Source organism: Theropithecus gelada, chromosome X, assembly GCF_003255815.1.
Source record: "Theropithecus gelada isolate Dixy chromosome X, Tgel_1.0, whole genome shotgun sequence".
Taxonomy (NCBI): Eukaryota; Metazoa; Chordata; class Mammalia; order Primates; family Cercopithecidae; genus Theropithecus; species Theropithecus gelada.
Genome location: NC_037689.1, coordinates 10843445 through 10861465, shown reverse-complemented (window position 1 = coordinate 10861465; position 18021 = coordinate 10843445). Strand labels below are relative to the sequence as shown.

The 18021-nt window shown below is 44.3% G+C and overlaps 1 pseudogene; it reads left to right on the top strand.

Moving 5' to 3' along the window:
* The first annotated feature begins 634 nt into the window (after window positions 1-634).
* On the top strand, window positions 635-2813 carry LOC112616322 (annotated as a pseudogene).
* The last annotated feature ends 15208 nt before the right edge of the window (window positions 2814-18021 follow it).

The window sequence follows — 18021 nt, the reverse complement described above, 5'->3', positions numbered from 1 at the left end:
CTGCCTCATACACACTCCTTATTAAAACTAGATAACAAATGCATCTTGGAGGAGGGGAGGGGTAGGAAGAATGGAAAAAGAAAATCAGCGAATGCTTACTCAAATTTTGGAAGAATCGAAAGAGAATATCAGAGCATGCGTACTCTGCGGAAGAACAGAAACAGAAAGACAGAGCACGCACACTCTGAACTTAGTAGCCAATCCCTGGGGATGCTTTAGGTGGGAAAATCAGAGTCTCCACCCTAACTTTGAGAAGATTCTGTCCCTGGAGGCTGGACTAATAGAAGCCACATCAGCTTTCCTTGTTCCACCTACACTTCTGACTTCTGATTGGCCAGATGGAGTTCACTAACTGCCCTGATTCGTTCATCATCCTTGGGCAGTGACATTGCAGAATATTGTCTCCTCTTCCAGCCACACTTTGTTGCCACTGAGACAAAGTGGGTGGTCCTCAGGTGCCGTCAGGAGATTTTGATCTCTCTGAAGACTGTCCCTGGATCTTGGGTTAAACATCTGTATTCTTGTTTGAACAGAGAGAAGAAAAAAATTGTCGGATCTGTGATTTTTCTACTTGTAAGACACAATGTTTTCCAAACTAGCACATTTGCAGAGAGCTTTGCTGTACTTAGTCGTGATGTTCATTCTTCAGTGGCTTCTATATCTGTTGCAACGGAAAAAGTCAGTCCAAAGCCCTCCAACCTCTGATTACATTTTTGAAAGGGAATCTAAGTGTGGTGTGCAAAATTACCATCCTTTACCTGTAGCCCTGGAGAGAGGAAAATGTACTTACTTATGTGATGTGATTGTGGTATTGGTTACATCCGCCTTGGCCAATCCTCCTTCTTCGTTCTCAGGACTACAGGCGTGAACCACCCCACCCCCACTAATATTTTTTGTTTTTTTATTTTTTAATAGAGACCGTTTCCCTATGTTGGCCAGGCTGGCCTCAACGTCCTGGGCTCAAGGGATCCTCCCACTGCAGCCTTGAGACTACAGGCTTGCACCACCCTGCCCATGTTTTTTTTTTTTTTTTTTTTCCTTTTTTTTTTTTTAGTAGAAACCGAGTTTCTCTATGTTGACCAGGCTGGCCTCAACCCCTCCTGGGCTCAAGAGATCCTTCCACCACGGCCTCGGGACTACAGGTATGCGCCACCCTGCCCACGCTTTTTAAAATTTATTTATTTATTTATTTTTAGTAGATACCGACTTTCGACAAGTTGCCCTGGCTGGCCTCAATCTCCTGGACTCAAGTGATATTTCCCCTTGACCTCAGGACTACAGGCGTGTGCCATTTGGCCCTGTTCATTTTAATTATTATTTATTTATTTATTTTAGGAGAGACAGGCTTTCGCTATGTTGGTCAGGCTGGTATCGACCTCCTGGGCTCAAGCAATACTCCCACTTTGGCCTCGGACCTACAGGGGTGAGCCACCCTGCTCACGCTATTTTTTGTTGTTGTTGTTCTTGTTGTTAGTAGAAGTGGGATTTTGCTATGTTGTCCAAGCTGGCCTCGACCTCCTGGGCTCAAGCAATCCTCCCGCCTTGGCCTCGGGACTACAGGCTCACACCATCCCGCCCCCACTAATATTTTTAATTTTTCTAGTAGAGATAGTTTTGCTATGTTGTCCAGGCTGGTCTCTACCTCCTGGGCTCAAGCGATCCTCCCGCCTCGGCCTTGGGACTACAGGCATGCACCACCCTGCCTTTTGCTATGTTTCCCAGGCTGGTCTTGACCTCCTGGGCTCACTCAATGATTTGAACCCGGGAAGCGGAGGTTGCATTGAGCTGAGATCACACCACTGCACTCCAGCTTGGGCGACAGAGCAAGACTGTCAAATAAATGAATACAGGAAAGAGAGAAAAGAAAAGGAGAGGAAAGGAGAGGACCAGCTGAATCTCCATAAGAACAGTAAGCTTTGTGGTATTTTTAACTTACTCTCATCCCATCTCGTGCTCCCAGCTTAGTTCTGTTCATTGCTGATGAAATTCAGATAGGATTGGCCAGAACTGGTAGATGGCTGGCTGTTGATCAGAAAGGCCCTTTCCGGGGGCTGACACTCTGTGTCTGTGATGCTGTGGGATGATGACATAATGCTCACCATTAAGCCAGGGGAACATGGGTCCACATATGGTGGCAATCCACTAGGTTGCTGAGTGGCCATTGCAGCCCCTGAGGTTTTAGAAGAAGAAAACCTTGCTGAAAATGCAAGGTTTTTATCTCAAGGGTATTATCTTAAGAAACGAACCCGTGAAGCTACCTTCTGATGTTGTGACTGCCGTAAAAGGAAAATGATTATGTTGTTTATTCATTTATTTATTTATTTATTTTGAGTGAGAGGTTCACTCTGGTTGCCCAGGCTGGAGTGCAATGGCGCGATCTTGGCTCACTGCAACTTCTGCTTCCTGGGTTGAAGCGATTCTCCTGCCTCAGCCTCCTGAGTAGCTGGGATTACAGTCACGTGCCCCTATTCCCAGCTAATTTTTGCATTTTTAGTAGAAACGGGGTTTCGCCATGTTGGTCAGTTGATTCGAACTCCAGAACTCGGGTGATGCACCTGCCTCGGCCTCCCAAAATTTTGGGATTAGAGGCGTGAGCCACTGTGCCGGGGAGGAAAAGAATTATTAAATGCTATTGTTATTCAAGAAAACAAAGATTGTGATGCTTGGAAGGTATGTCTACGACTTCGAGATTATGGACTTCTGGCCAAGCCAACCCATGGTGACATCATCAGGTTTCGCCTCTGCTGGTGGTCAAGGAGGATGAGATTCGAGAGTCCAGTGAAATCATTCAGAAGGCCATCTTGTCATTCTGAGGGTAGCAGCTGTTTTCGGTGGTCCCTGGGAGCCAGCTGGAGACAGGTGGTCCTCTGCTCTTAATGCAGGCACATTCCACTCCCATGTGTCTTCAAAATCTTTTTGTGGAATATATGTGTTTTTCAGTTGATACAAAAATATATGTTTTTTTCACTTGATACATGATAGAACAACGTTTTTGAACCTGCCTTTTGCTTTGTAACATAAGTAAGAGAATGTAATGGCATCTATATTCAGTGAAAATGTTTTGATGTGCAGAACATGGCCGAGTGCAGTGGTTCACGCTTGTAATCCCAGCATTTTGGGAGGGCAAGGTGGGCGGATCACTTGAGGTCAGGAGTTTGAGAACAGCCTGGCCAACACTGAGAAAACCCATCTCTACTAAAAATACAAAAATTAACTAGGTGAGGTGGTGGGTGCCTGTAGTCCTAGCTACATGGGAGACTGAGACAGGAGAATCACTTGAACCTGGGAGGCAGATGTCGCAGTGAGCCAAGATTCTGCCACTGCACTCCAGCCTAGGTGACAGAGTGAGAATCCCTCTCAGAAAAAAAAAAAAAGAAGAAGAGGTACAGAACATTTACATCACCACAATGCTATCCCCTGTGCTACTCATTTTTAGTAATACTCACTCTCCTCCCATCCACCATTCCTAACCCCTGGCAACCACTAAACACTTTTTCATTTCCACAATTTTGTCTTTTCTACAATGCTGTACAAATGAAATCTTATAGTATGTAACGTTTTCGGGGCTTATGCCACTCAGCATAATTCCATGGAGATTCCTCCAAGATATTAATATTTGTGTATCAATAGTTCATTGTTGCTGTTCTTGTTGTTGAGACAGATTCTTGCTCTGTCACCCAGGCTGTAGTGCAGTGGCACGATCTCGGCTCACTGCAACCTCCACCTGCCAGGATCAAGTGACTTTCGTGCCTCAGCCTCCCAAGTAGCTGAGACTACAGGCGTGCACCACCACACCCTGGTAATTTTTGTATTAGTAGTAGAGACGGGATTTCAACATATTGGCAAGGCTGGTCTCAAACCCTGACATTGTAGTCTGCCCACCTCGACTTCCCAAAGTGCTGGCATTTCATGTGTAAGCCACTGGGCCCAGTCAATAGTTCATTTTTATTATTGAGTGGTATTACATGGTATGGAAGTACCACAGTTCTACCATTTGCTTATTATAGGACATATTGATTATTTCCAGCTACTGGCTATTACAAGTAAAGCTGCTATAAACAATTATGTACAAGTTTCTGGGTGGGCATAAATTTTAATTTCTCTGAAGTGTAATTGTTGAATTGTGTGGTCATTGCATGTTTAGCTTTATAAGAAACTACTAAACTGCCTTCCAGAGTGGCTGTAAGATTTTACCTTCCCAGCAGCACTTAATGAGATGTCCAGTTTCTCTGCATCCTTGTCACCATTTGGTGTTGTCACTATGTCTTTTATTTTAGCTATTGTAATAAGTGTGTAGTGATACCTCATCATGGTCTTAATTTGTATCTAATGAAGCAAATGAGTGTTGAATATCTTTTCATGTGCTTATTTGTTTCTTTCCTCTTCAGTGAAATGTATGTTCACATCTTTTCATGATTTTCTAGTTGGATTATTTGTTTATATTTTTTACCATTGAGGTTTTTTTTATTATTATTATTTTTCTTGAGACAGAGTCTCACTCTGTTACCCAGGCTGGAGTGCAGTGGCATGATCTTGGCTCACTTCAACCTCTGCCTCCCAGGTTCAGGCGATTCTCATGCCTCAGCCTCCCAAGTAGCTGGGATTACAGGCAGGCATCATCACGCCTATCTAACTTTTGTATTTTCAGTAGAGACGGTTTTTTCGCCATGTTGCCCAGGCTGGTCTCAAACTCCTGGCCTCAAGGGATCTGCCCTCTGTTCACTTCAACCTTTCAAGGTGCTGGGATTACAAGCCTGAGCCACCACGTTCAGTCTACCGTTGAGTTTTCAGAGTAGTTTACATATTCATTATATATTCTGGATGTGAGTCCTTTCTTGGATATGTGGCTTGCAAACATTTCCCCCAGGTCATACCCTTTTATTCATCATTTTAAACAATATTTCTTGCAGAGCTAAAGTTTTAAATTGGATGAAATCTCATTTATTTTTTTCCTTATGGATTATGCTTTTTGAACTGTTCACTATGCCCTAGATCTCAGACGTTTCTCCTATGCTTTCTTGTAAAGCTTTTTTTTAGTTTTATATTTTAGATTTAAGTCTATGATACACGAGTTTTTTTTGTTTTTGTTTGTTTGTTTGTTTGTATAAAGGGTTGAAGATTAGGTCTTTTTTTGTTTGTTTTTCTTCTTCTTTTTTTTTTTTTTTTTTTTTTTGGCCTATGGATATGAAACTGCTCCAGCACCATTTGTTAAGCAGACGATCCTTCCTTCTTTTTGTCTCTCTGTAAAAAATCAGTATGGGGCTATTTCTAGGTTCTCTATTTTGTTCCAGTGATCTATGTGTCTATTCTTCTCCCAATACTACACAGTCTTGATTCCCGTAGCTATATAAGAAGTATTGAAATATGGTAGAGCCATTCCTCCCACCTTATTCTTCTTTTCCAAAGATTGTCATATATATATATATATATATACACACACACACACACACACACATATATATATGCATTTTGAGATGCAGTCTGACTTGTGTTGCCCAAGCTGGAGTGCAGTGGGGTGATCTCAGCTCACTGCAACCTCCACCTCCCGGGTTCAAGTGATTCTCCTGTCTCTGCCTCCTGAGTAGCTGAGATTTCAGTTGCGTGCCACCACACCCGGCAAATTTTTGTATTTTTGGTAGAGGGGGAGTTTCGCCATGTTGGCCAGGCTGATCTTGAACTCTTGACCTCAAGCGATCTGCCGGTCTCAGCCTCCCAAAGTGCTGGGATTACAGGCGTGAGCAACCGTGCCCAGCGTTGTCTAAGCTATTGAAAATTCGTTACAGCAGCAATCAAAAATGAATACACACAGAAACATTTATTAGTGAAACAAAATAAAAGGTTAAGAAGCAGACTAATCTATATGCAAACTTCAGCATGCATTTCCAAATAGGGGCAAAAGATGATGGGTTGTATAATAAATGATTGCTTGACAAGTGTCTATCCATTTGAAAAAATGAAGATTAAATCCTTACTTTGAACCACATAAAATAATAAATTCTAAAAATTCAGTGACGTAAATGTGAAAACGTGAAGTCATAAAGAACTAGATGAAAATTTAGGAAAATACTACCATGTAAGACATCTTGAGTTGGCATAGGCACTTCCTGACATTACACCAACGCTACAAACAATGAATCTGACATAGTTAAAGATGTAAAAGTTAAACTATCATCTAATTCAAAAGACACCATAAACAACTGTTTAAAAAGCAAATTTTGGGGAAAATGGTGAAGGATCCGCAATAAATTAATAGTAACCATCTCTAACATACAACAAAGCTTTTGCATATCAATAAGAGAAACTGGAACAACCCAATGAAAAAATGTGTTCAGGCATGTCACTACTTCACTGTATAGCAGAAAAGCATTACGAAATAGAAAGTATGAAATGAAAATAATAAGGGAAATGGAGAATAGATCCCAGAAGTTTCAACGTTCATCCAATAGAAGTTCCAGGGATAGGCCAGTCGCGTTGGCTCATGCCTGTAATCCCAGTACTTTGGGAGGCCGAGGTGAGTGGATCACCTGAGGTCACAAGTTTGAGACCAGCCTGGCCAACGTGGTGAAACAATGTCTCTACTAAAAATACAAAAATTAGCCAGGCATGGTCGCACATGCCTGTAATCCTAGCTACTAGCAGTGCTGAAGCAGGAGAATCACTTGGACCTGGGAGGTGGAGGTTGCAGTGAGCCAAGATCGTGCCACTGCACTCCAACCTGGGCAACAGAGCGACACTCCATCTCAAAAAAAGAAGAAGAAGAAGAAGAAGAAGAAGAAGAAGAAGAAGAAGAGGAAGAAGAGGAAGAAGAGGAAGAAGAGGAAGAAGAGGAAGAAGAGGAAGAAGAAGAAGAAGAAGAAGAAGAAGAAGAAGAAGAAGAAGAAGAAATTCCAGAGATAGAAAATAGAAAGACTGGGCCGGTCGTCATAGCTTGCACCTGTAATCCCAGCACTTTGGGAAGCCGAGGCAGGCAGATCACCTGACGTCAGGAGTTTGAGACCGGCCTGGCCAGAATGGTGAAATCTCATCTCTACTGAAAATACAAAAATTAGCGCAGTGTGGTGGTGCACAACTGTAACCCCAGCTACTCAGGAGGTTGGGGCAGGAGAATCACTTGAACCTGGGAGGCAGAGGTTGCAGTGACGTAAGATCACACCGTTGCACTTCAGCCTGAGCAACAATACTGAAACTGTCTTTAAAGAAAAAAAAAAAAAAGGCCAGGCACTGTGGCTCACACCTGTAATCTGAGCACTTTGAGAGGCTGAGACAGGTGGATCACCTGAGGTCAGGAGTTCGAGACCAGCCTGGCCAACAGAGTGAAACCCCGTCTCTACTAGGGGTTGGTAGTGGGTGCCTGAAATCCCAGCTATTTGGGAGTTCAGAACAGTTACCAGTAACAAAACCCTTGATGGTTTGGCCCCACTGGGGGATGACATGTCTTCAAGTGGGAAAAGGTCAGAGGCCACAGACAGAGGATCAGCCCAGGGGGAGCTTTCTAAGTTGCATTCTTGTTTTCTCCTTCTTTTCTGGAAGGCTATTACCTGTTCTGTAAACGTATAGAGCAAACACTTGGCAGGGCTGGCCCAGTGCTAGCCCAAAGTGGCGTGATAACATTATGGAATAGTGGGCTTGGAAAGCTCCTAGAAAAAGTGCAGACTCATCAAAGCTGGCCAGTAACTGAGCATTCCTTTCCTACCTCTCCCTCTACCCTATGAGCTACGCAATTACAACCAGTATCCCTCACCCATAGACTCCCTCCACACTGTAAGGCAGAAATTCTGTAAGCTTCTGTAGAAGCTCATAGGCTAGGGGCTGGAAAAAAGAATTGGCTCAGCTCAGCTCTAGAGGCTTCATATCCTACGACCTATCAATCCAGAAACCCTGAAACTCAAGCGGGGTGTCTGGGCTGACACATCTTCCCAGGCACAAAGAGTTATATAGAAAAACAATCGCACAGGCCAGGCGCCGTGGCTCACACCTGTAATCCCAGTACTTTGGAAGACCGAGGCGGGAGGATCCCCTGAAGTCAGGAGTTTGAGACCAGCCTGGCCAACATGGTGAAACCCCATCTCTACTAAAAATACAAAATTACCTGGCTGTCATGGTGCACGCCTGTAACCCCAGCTACTCAGGAGGCTGGAGCAGGAGAACCACTTGAACCTGGGAGGTAGAGGTTGCAGTGAGGTGAGATCACACCATTACACCTCAGCCTGGGCAACAACAGTGAAGCTGTCTAAAAATAAATAAATAAATAAATAAATAAAAGGCTGGGCACAGTGGCTCACTCCTGTAATCCCAGCACTTTGACAGGTTGAGGCAGGCAGCTCGCCTGAGATCAGGAGTTTGAGACCAGCCTGGCCAACATGGTGAAACTCCGTCTCTACTAAAAATACAAAAATTCACCTGACATAGTGTCACATACCTGTGGTCCCAGCTACTCAAGGGACTGAGGCAGGAAAATTGCTTGGACTCTGGAGGAGGCAGAGGTGCAGTGAGCCAAGATCGAGTCACTGCACTCCAGCCTGGGCGAAAGAGCAAGACTCTGTCTCAAATACATAAATAAAAAGAAAACCTATTGGATAGATTGGATATGAAAATATTAACTGCTCAAATACATAACTCATTGGAGTAGGTTGGATATTAAAACTGATATAGTTGAAAAAGCAATTACTGAGCTGAGGAAATGAGTCTAAAGAATTCATTAAAGTAATTGGTAATGGATAGAGAAGAAGTAAATAAAAGAAAATTAATAGGGAGGATCGAAGAATAAATATCAAAACATATCTAATAGTAGCCTTATAAGAAGAGAATATAGTCACTAAAAAGGAGAGTGTGCTTAAACAGGTAATGAGTGAGAATTTCTCAGATTTAGACAAATGTCTTAAGATTTAAAGGGATCATCATACACACACACAGGAACAGTGAAATGAAAAACTGTGAAAGACAAAGAAAAATATTTTTTAAATGATCTGAGAGAAATAGCAGGTTACTTACAAAGGAAAAATATTTAAAACTTTATCGGATCTCTCAAACACCACACTGGAGGCAAGGATACAATGGTGTAATAACTCCAAAGTGTTGAATGAAAGGATTTTTTTTTCTTTTTTTTTGAGACAGTCTCGCTTTGTCACCCAGGCTGGAGTGCACTGGCATGATCTCGGCTCACTGTAACCTCTGCCCCCCAGTTTCAAGCAATTCTCCTCCTCAGCTTCCTGAGTAGCTGGGGCTGCAGGCGCATACCACCACACCAGGCTAATTTTTGTACTTCTAGTACAAAATTAGTAGAGATGGAGTTTTGCCATGTTGGCCAGGCTGATCTCAAACTCCTGACCTGAAGTGATCTGCCTGCCTTGGCGACCCAACGTGCTGGGATTATAGGGGTAAGCCACTGCACCCAGCAAAAGAAAGGAATTTTTATATTTGGTGGAGTAAGGAAATGTCAGGCATATAAAACTTCAGGAGACTGAAGACACAGGGAAATGTTAAAGCAAACAAGTATTTATTGCACTTATTAAAGACGATAAGGAAGGGCCGGCTGCAGTGGCTCATGCCTGTAATCCCAGCACTTTGGGAGCCCGAGGCAAGAGGATTGGTTGAGCCCAGGAATTCAAGACCAACCTGGGCAACGTGGCGAAACCCCATCTCTACAAAAAATACAAAAATTAGGCCAGCATATCAAGTTCCTGTGTCTGTAGAGAATTAAAAAAACAAACAAACAAAAAAAAAAAAACAAAAAAAAAACCTGAGTGTGGTGGTGTCTACCTGTAGTCCCAGCTAGTCAGGAGGCTGGGGCAGGAAGATTGCTTGGGCTCTGGAGTTTGAGGCTGCAGTGAGCTAGGACTGGGTCACTGCACTCCAGCCTGAGTGACACAGTGAGACTTTGTCTCTGAAAATAAAAAAAGATCATAAGGACGATTTTACACAGAGGGGGACTACTGTGATATGTATAGGGACCACTGCAATGGGGTCTTGTGGTGGGAGAGTGATATTAGGATCGACTTCAACTCCACCAAGGACAAGTGGGGATTTGTAGTCAGGGAGTAGGAGCGGGGGGTCAGAAGATGGGAAATTACTTGGAGGAAACCTCAGGGGCAGGGGGATTCTGGCTAAACTGACTTGACAGGATTTTTGCTGAAACGGACTAAATGGGCAGAGTCCCTAGATGAAGGACAGAACCTGAGGTTGGGACCTAGTCAGAAGCAGGACTCAGGAGCCTGACTCAAGTTTGGTCAAAGGAGAGTGTCTCTGTCTGAAAGCATAAGCAATAAAGTCAACAGCAGTAAAATGAGTGGATCACAAAGGATAATTTTTGTGTATTGCTAAGCAGGACTCTGCTTTAACCACTGTGAAAGTTGATTATGTGAAGTGAGTCGTTCTTAGTTTTCTTTTTTTAAGTTCTTATTTGCAGATGAAGCCTTCAGGTACTATGCTTCAGAGAGAATAGTTTGTAACTTTTTTGTTTGTTTGTTTCGTGTTTTTTGAGACGGAGTCTCGTCTCGCTATGTCGCCAGGCTACAGTGCAGTGGCTCCTCCGCTCAGTGCAGCCTCTGGCTCCCGGGTTCAAGCAATTCTCTTGCCTGAGCCTCCTGAGTAGCTGAGACTACAGGCGCGTGCCACCACGCTCAGCTAATTTTTTGTATTTTTAGTAGAGACCGGGTTTCACTGTGTCAGCCAGGATGGTCTCCATCTCCTGACCTCAAGATCCGCAAGTCCTGGTGATCCAACAAATCTGTGTTGATGCTGATGCCAGAGAGGTATAATGAGACATGCCTGACCCACACTTCCTGTCATGGCCTGAAACCATCTCTCGGGTTAAATTTTAAAAGAGCCCTGGCTTAGGAGGAAGTCCATTCAGATGGTTGGGGGCAAGGGACTTAGGATTTTATATTTGATTTACAAGTCCTATAAGATAAAAGTGCGTAAATTTTAAGGCACAAGTCTTGTGCCTGATGTATGGACCACACAAAAAGTTCACCAAACTGTCCAGTGCCAAACCAGAGACATTCGAATGACAAATCAGGGTGAGAAGATGATATTTCCACACTGTAGACAGCTTTTCCAAAGACATCAGAATAAGTCTTCATATCATAATGAGACTCTTACCCCCGAATGTCTGTATTTTTCACTTGACAGAACCCGACCCCCAAATCCTTTACTTCAGCTAGTGGTCCTTTTTACAGAGTTGGCACTCTACTTTAATTCAACTGAGTCCTAAAATGCTACTCAAAGACTACAAGAGGTCTCATTCACTTCCCCCACAGTCTTTTGATTTGTTTAGCTGGTGGCCCCTAGGCTTGGGATCTTGGTTCAAAACCATTGTACAAACTAAATTTGTTATACTATTGCTAATTATAGCTGGGTGTGGTGGCTCACGCCTGTAATCCCAGCACTTTGGGATGCCAAGGAGGGCGGATCACTTGAGGTCAGGAGTGGGAGACCAGCCTGGCCAACATGGTGAAACCTCATCTCTACTGAAAATACAAAAATTAGCCAGGCATGGTGGTGAGCAACTGTAATCCCAGATACACGGGAGGCTGAGGCAGGAGAATCACTTTAACCTGGGAGATGGAGGTTGCTTTGAGCCAGGATCACGCCACCGCACTTCAGCCTGGGAGACAGAGCAAGAATCCATTGAAATAAAATAAAATTAAAATAAAATAAAACAATTGCTGCTTATGTTGGTATTATGATCTTTGAGCTCCGTTCTTGTTGTCTGTCTACTATTTGTTAAGCCAGTTCTCCTAACAGGATAATGTTAGCCCAGTGCGTCAAGATGATTGCTAATACAGATGGGACTAATAACATGGAACTTGATGCTGAACTCCAGACAAACCTGGCATGGAGTGACAATGAAGCCTCACTTTAAGATGGTTGATCAGTGAGGTTTTGAAGGAAAGATGTTGATCAGAAAAGGGAATATGAAAGCTGACTGTGGGAATGAATCAGCTTCTCCAGTGCCAATGCGACTCATTTCAAAACAATATGTAACATTTTTCTTTCTAATAAAACTTCCAACTTCTCTTTGTTCATTGCACATACTGAAGACCACCCCAATCTGTGTGTATGCCCTAAATTGCAATTTCGTGATTCCCAAATAGAGCATTTGATTTAGGCATTTGTCTCTATAATTTATTTTGATTTTGACACAATTAACCAGTATGTCTTTAAAGGTCACCTCGCACCCTGACAAGGTGAGTATTATACTGAATTTAAAAAGTCATTCTAGACTGAGCATGGTGGCTCATGTCTGTAATCCTAACACTCTGGGAGGCCTAGGTAGGTGGATCACCTGGGGTGAGGAGTTCAAGACCAGCCCGGCTAAAATGGTGAAACCCCATCTCTACAAAAAATACAAAATTAGCTGGGCCTGGTGGTACATGCCTGTAATCCCAGCTACTTGGGAGGCTGAGGCAGGAGAATTGCTTGAACTCAGGAGACAGAAGTTGCAGTGAGCCAAGGTTGCGCCATTGCACTCCAGCCTGGGCAACGGGAGCAAAACTCTGTCCCGAAAAAAAAAAAAAAAATCTTTCTTTTATAATCTTGATAATTGCTTTGTTGTGCATTTTACTATGGACTTGTTGGATATCTAGGTGGCTGTAAACTACACAGAGAAAGATAGAAACAGCAGTGAAGATCATTAGAAAATTGTAGTGTTATTATAAAACAATAACAAAAGGGGGAAATTGTAAGAGTAATGAAACATAAAATTGAATTTTTCCTGTTGCCAAAACCGCAAGAGGAAACCTTTCCCCATTTCACTTTCCTTACAGCATTTCCTTGAGAAAATTTGTATTTGTAAATTCTTTCATTGATATGTAAGCTTCTGGTCACCCTATAACCCAGGAATGTCTTGAACTGGAACTCCAGACCTCAAGTGATCCTGCAGCCTCAGCCTCCCAAAGTGTTGGGATTACAGGCGTGAACCACTACAGCCATCCCCTAGGAATGTCTTTCTTCAGGGCATTGGAGCCATCCCTTTGAAATGTGAACGCTGAGGAAGATGATGTCCCTGTCTCCCTGTCACCAGGGGAGTTTAGCCTAGGTGCCTTGCTCCAACCTGTAAGCACCCGCTTGTCATAGAGATATGAGTTTTATTTTTCCTTCAGATAAAGGCAATTAACTAACACAGATGGGTACTCCAGTTACTCGGTGAACTTAGGACTTGCCTGGGGGCATTTAGTTTTCACCCTTGGCTGCTGCTGTACAAGCAGGCCAATTAGCTACATATCTGGACTTTCTGGTTTCTGCTACCACTTTTTATTGTTTGTTTTGCTTTTTTGTTTGTTTGTTTTTGAGGTGGAATCACCCTCTGTTGCCCAGGCTGGAGTGCAGTGGTGCGATCTCTGTTCATTGCAACCTCTGCCACCCAGGATCCAGTGATTCTCCTTCCACAGCCTCCCAAGTAGCTGGGATTACAGGCGTGCACCACCATGCCCAACTACTTTCTGTATTTTTAGTAGAGACAGGGTTTCACCATGCTGGCCAGGATGGTCTTGAACTCTTAACCTCATGATCCGCCTGCCTTGGCCTCTCAAAGTGCTGGGATTACAGGCATGAGCCATCATGCCTGGCCTCTGCTACCACTTTTGGATTGTATGAAACACTACACTTCAAAGTGTGGGATCTGGCTGCCCAGACAGCTGTCAGAGGGGTAGCTGATGCAGTCTAGAAGTGTGGGGGCGGCCATGCCTGTGGGGTAAATTTTGACCAGTAAGAAAAAGAACCAAGAGTGAGAGCCAGATACGTAAATTGCCTCTCCTCTCCTCTCCCCACTGCACCATTCCAGGCATTGTTTCTCAGTATAGTTTGTCTAGAGGTGTCCTGTGTGGCCCAAATTCTGTTGCCTTGGGAACCTGAGCTAAAACAATGGACATTCAAACACCTGAAGACAGTGTTACGTGTTGTTGAGGACCCAGATCTGGGCAGAGGAAAATTATCCCAATAAAAAAATGGACAATCTGAGGATGCGGAATAGAGGGAAGGATTAGAAGAACCAGTAGTAGTATAGCATACGGGTAATATTTTTGGAGAAAAAGGCAGTTCTGGTGATTTTTGCAGTGAACTGCTCAGCTCTGTGTATATATATATAAAATATATATATCCTTTCTTTCCATCACTCTCCCCTATGAAATCGTCCATAAAGTATCCTTTTATAACTATCTATTGCCTGTGAAGTGAGTTTTCTTTTTATCTTTTTCTTTTTTATGTAGAGATAGAGTCTCTGTCGCCTCGGCTAGAGTTCAGTGGCGCAATCTCAGCTCACTGCAATCTCTGCCTCCTGAGTTCAAGTGATCCTCCTACCTCAGCTGCCCTAGTAGCTGGCACTACAGGCGCACACCACAAATGCTTGGCTAATTTTTTTATTTTATTGTATTTTTAGTGGAGAAGGGAGTTCACGATCTTGGCCAGGCTGGTCTCCAACTCCTGACCTCAGGTGATCCACCTACCTCAGTCTCCCAAAGTGCTGGGATTACAGGCGTGAGCCACTGCACCCAGCCTGTCACTTCTTTTTGGAGAATAAAACAGATTGAGTCTTGTGCCAAAATGCAGGGGATAAAACAAAATATTATACACAATAATAGATTGGTTTTCTACATACCAATATTAACCATTTAGAAAACCAAATTGAGAAAAATTACACTTATATAGTGACAAATATACATAAAATATCTAAACCTAAATGATTGGAGCAAGATGGTGGATAGATCCCGTGCCCCACTCAACATTCCATTGAACTGGTAAGAAAATGTTATCAACGGTCAATTTTTAACAGTAGAGGAAAATAGGAAAACAGGTCAGTGGTCCACCAGAAATATTGAAGCATTCCTGGGAGACAGAGTAGATGGGATCAGACTGATAGAGAAACCCAAGAAGACAAGACCACAGCTCAAATCACCATAGGAAAGAGATGCTGTTTGTTTTTTGAGACAGAGACTTACTCTGTCGCCCAGGCTGGAGTTCAGTGGCCTGATCTCGGCTGACTGCACCCTCTGTCTCCCAGGTTCAAGTGATTTTCCTGCTTCACTCCCCATTGTAACTGGAATTCACAGAGGCCTACCACCACGGCAAGCTAATTTTTGTATTTTTAGTAGAGACAGGGGTTTCACCCAATTGGCCAGGCTAGTCTCCAACTCCTGACCTCAAGTGATCTGCCTGCCTCGGCCTCCCAAAGAGCTGACATTACATCATGGGACACCACGCCAGCCCAGGAGATGCTCCTTGTAACAAACCCTCTGAAAAACTCCAAACCCTGAAACAAAAAAACACAGAGCTGGAAAGGGCCTTAGGATAATCATCAGGTAGGTTAATTTAAAAGTTCATTGGAAACATCTGAATCAGCCAGATTCCCCTCCAACACCACAGACAGATTGACTGGCAGTAGCCACTTTTGCCTCTAAGATGAAACTCTGATAATTGTTCATTAAAGAAACTGAAGGCCGGGCGAGGTGGCTCACACTTGTCATCCCAGCACTTTGGGATGCTGAGGCAGGAGGATTGATCCAGATTAGCCTGGGCAAAATAGTGGATGTCATCTCTACAAAAAAATACAAAAACTAGCTGGGAGTGGTGGCATGTGCCTGTAGTCCCAGCTAGATTGGAAGCTGAAATGAGAGAATCCCTTGAGCCTGGGAGATCGAGGCTGCAGTGAGCTGGACTTGCATCACTGCACTCCAGCCTGGGAGACAGAGTGAGATCCCGTCTCAAAAAAAAAAAAAAAAAAAAAAAAGTAACGTATCAGAACTTGGTGTAACTTCAGCCCTTTACAGTAACAAGGACAGAACCACATTTGTGGAGAGGAGACCATGTTCACTCTTTATCCACGACAGACAGATAGTCGGGAGCTTTATATACCCAAAGAACCTAAGGAAAAATGTTCCCTGTCATAACTCATAATCTTCCAGCCACGCTTCCTTGCACCTGCCTTGTGGGCTGGGGGACCCAACTTATGGATCCCATCATCCCAGGGGGAAAGAAAAATCAAATCCTTCAGTATCTCTTTTGGGGTACCCTCTCCTCTATTTGCATGGAGGTTAAGATACTCAATATGTAGTAGCCGAATGTCACATTTGTGTAATACAGAACTATGTTGGGATAAAATAGAATTTGTTTCCTCTGAGACACAGGTAGAGGTACATCCACACTGACCTGGGTGGCAGCCACGTCTTCCTGCAGTGCCAGGCAGGACATGCTCACAGATCTGGGGAACCTCTGCTGCTCCTGGAGCCCCACAACCTCCTTCCTGGCACCCTCTCCCTCTGGTGGCTCTGACAGCCCACAGTTGGCCTTGGGTCTCCCCTGCTTCTTTGCCTGCCCCTCTTCTGCCCACCCTGCATATCTCTGTCTCCCACTGTCCCCACTATGACCACGTTTGCCTCTCCCTCCCTGCACTCTCCCTCTCTGAGTGCTCCTTGTCTTGGGAAAATGAACCCACAGCCTCTACATTGTGACTGGGGGCAGAACCCGGGACTTGTTCAATTCTCCCTCCCTCCATCACACACACCTGTCCTCCTTAATGTTTCTAGAGTCAGTGAGCTCCAAACTCAGCTCCTCCTGCCCCTGCCAGCTGTGGGACCTGTGACAAGACACCTACCATCTGTCTGGGACTCCGTCTCTCATCTATCATAGAGGCATAATGACGATAGTGTCCTCCTTCCAAGGCTGGGGAGAACCAGGAGGCCAAGGTGATGGGCTATGGACTGCCAAAACAGCTCCAATCCTGCCTCCACTCAGGTCTGGTGTTTCAAGTCCGTTGTGTGTGAATGGAGCTTTGATGCCTCCATTCACACACAATGATTTGTTCTAAAATAGACTCCCCTCTGCCCTTCCCTTCCCCACAACTGTTTCCCCTCTGCACTGTGCCATGGTACCTGTGAGAAAGAACTGTCCCATTCCCAAATCATCGTCCCCACCCCAGCCCCCAGGCCCTTGGTTGGTGAGACCCTTGATGGGCAGTCTCATGCTTCTGTCCAGGGGACTTTCCCACCGTTGCTCCCCTGCATGGAGACTAGGTGTACTCTTCTATTCCCTTCCATCACAGGGTCTACCGTGCACACATCTTCCTCATTCCTCCACGTTCCCCAGATGACGATTTCATCTGTGTCTCCTCCCACATACTCCCCAGTGGACCATCCCGGACCTTGAACCCGAAAATCATTCAGAGAGCAAAGGCCAAGATGCCCAACCACCTGCTGCAGAATCCTGCTCCAGGACTGAAGTGTATGGTCTCTATCAAAATAAAAACTGGAGGCCAGGCGCGGTGGCACATGCCGATAATCCCAACACTTTAGGAGACCAAGGTGGGAGGATCGCTTTGGCCCAGGAGTTCAAGACCAGCCTGAGTAACATAGAGAGATTTTCTTGACAAAACCTTAAAAAAAATCAGTGGGTCATGATGTTGCATGCCTGTAGTCACAGCTTCTCTGGAGGCTGAGGTGGGAGGATCGCTTGAGCCCACGAGTTTAAGGCTGCATTGAGCTATGATCATGCTCCTGCACTCTAGCCTGGACAGAGCAAGACTCTTTCTCTAGAAAAAACAATCAAACAAACAAACCCAACAACTGGAAACATCCTCCTCTAGAATGGTGGTCAGGAACATCTGTCTGCCTTGTTCCCTGATGTCTCTCCAGCACCTAGAACAGCGCTCAGCATGAGGATGCACTCATTAAGTTTCTGTTGAATAAATGACTCCTTTGACGCAGCAATTCCACTTCTAAGAATCTTTTCTAAAGAAATACACATTGTGCACAGCTCTGTATGCACAATAATGAGAGGAGCAAACAACTGGGGAATTTTGCAAAGTTTTATTAACTGTTAGTGACTGATACAGGGAATCAGATGAGGGGAGTGCATGCTAAACAGGAAACAGAGTGAGGGGGCTTGACCAGGACGCATGACAATGGGGAAAAGCAGATGGGAGATGCTTATAGTGGTACTTAGTGTCTGTGTGTGTGTGGGGTTTGTAAATGCAGAGGAGAAAATCTGACATGAAACACTCAGACTTGTCCTCAGTAGTCACATCTCGGG